A 990-nucleotide genomic window follows, 5' to 3' on the forward strand; every position below is an offset into this window, starting at 1 on the left:
AGGACTTTAAATTATCTTGTTACTGACATGTGCAAAAAAAATACTTAGCTTGCCTTGCCTTTAACAAACCTCTGAGGTGTTTACAGAAACACTGAAGTGATATTGAGATCAGACTAAGATTGTCCCTGTTAATTAATTACACAGCTAAAGGGAACAGATAGGTTATTTCCTTTCCACTGTGTAATTGTGCACATGTTGTTGGTTTATTACAAAAAACACACAAAACAATCACTTGCATTTGTGGTTGTAACGTAACAAAAATATAGAAGATGGTTCAAGAGGCATGGATTATTTTGCAAGGTCTGGCAAATAAAACTGAAATCAAATGCCAACATAGAGCTTCTACAGTACATATGTTAAAATTAGCACAATTTAAACAAATGCATAAAACCAGGCGCGGCTCTAGACAGAGGCCAACAGGAGCCAGTGCCGCTGTAGAACTGGTCCTTGCCCCTGTTATGAGAGCTTTACTGAAAGCATAGAGTACAAAAAAATGTAATATAAGTAATTCTTTTGTTGAAATAAGTATCTCTTCCATTGATTTGGAGCAGGTAGGTAAGACGATTAATTAATGGTTTGATGACCATGATTTACATTTAAAATAGGTAGTAGATAAAGGGGTTGTACAATGACATAGTGCTGCACAATAAGCAGATGAGGGGATGGCACGTAGCCCCAGTGGCCTAATGGATAAGGCACTGGCCTCCTAAGCCAGGGATTGTGGGTTCAAGTCCCATCTGGGGTGAAGCTTTTATGGAAAGCTGCCGTTAGCCCATCACTGCTCCCCGGGTGCTGTGCATTGGCAGCCCAGTGCTGATGGGTTAAATGCAGAACTCCTTTTGTTGCTCTGTACGTTTGACAATGTGATGACAATAAAGTTGACAAAAAGAAAAGATGTCTCACCCCTTGCTCACTCTGGCTCCGGTGCGGTTGCCGAGCCGACGGAGACCGCAACTCCCGCACACCCCCTCTCACACCGCCCTTTTGACT

The 990-nt window shown here is 42.0% G+C and overlaps 1 non-coding gene across 1 annotated transcript; it reads left to right on the forward strand.

Moving 5' to 3' along the window:
- Positions 1–672: 672 nt before the first annotated feature.
- trnar-ccu lies at positions 673–745 on the forward strand. The gene has a single exon. It is a non-coding gene; the product is annotated as a tRNA-Arg (tRNA).
- Positions 746–990: the final 245 nt, after the last annotated feature.

This window comes from Cyprinodon variegatus, unplaced genomic scaffold (assembly GCF_000732505.1).
Source record: "Cyprinodon variegatus isolate N-32 unplaced genomic scaffold, C_variegatus-1.0 Scaffold18, whole genome shotgun sequence".
In the NCBI taxonomy this organism is placed as follows: domain Eukaryota; kingdom Metazoa; phylum Chordata; class Actinopteri; order Cyprinodontiformes; family Cyprinodontidae; genus Cyprinodon; species Cyprinodon variegatus.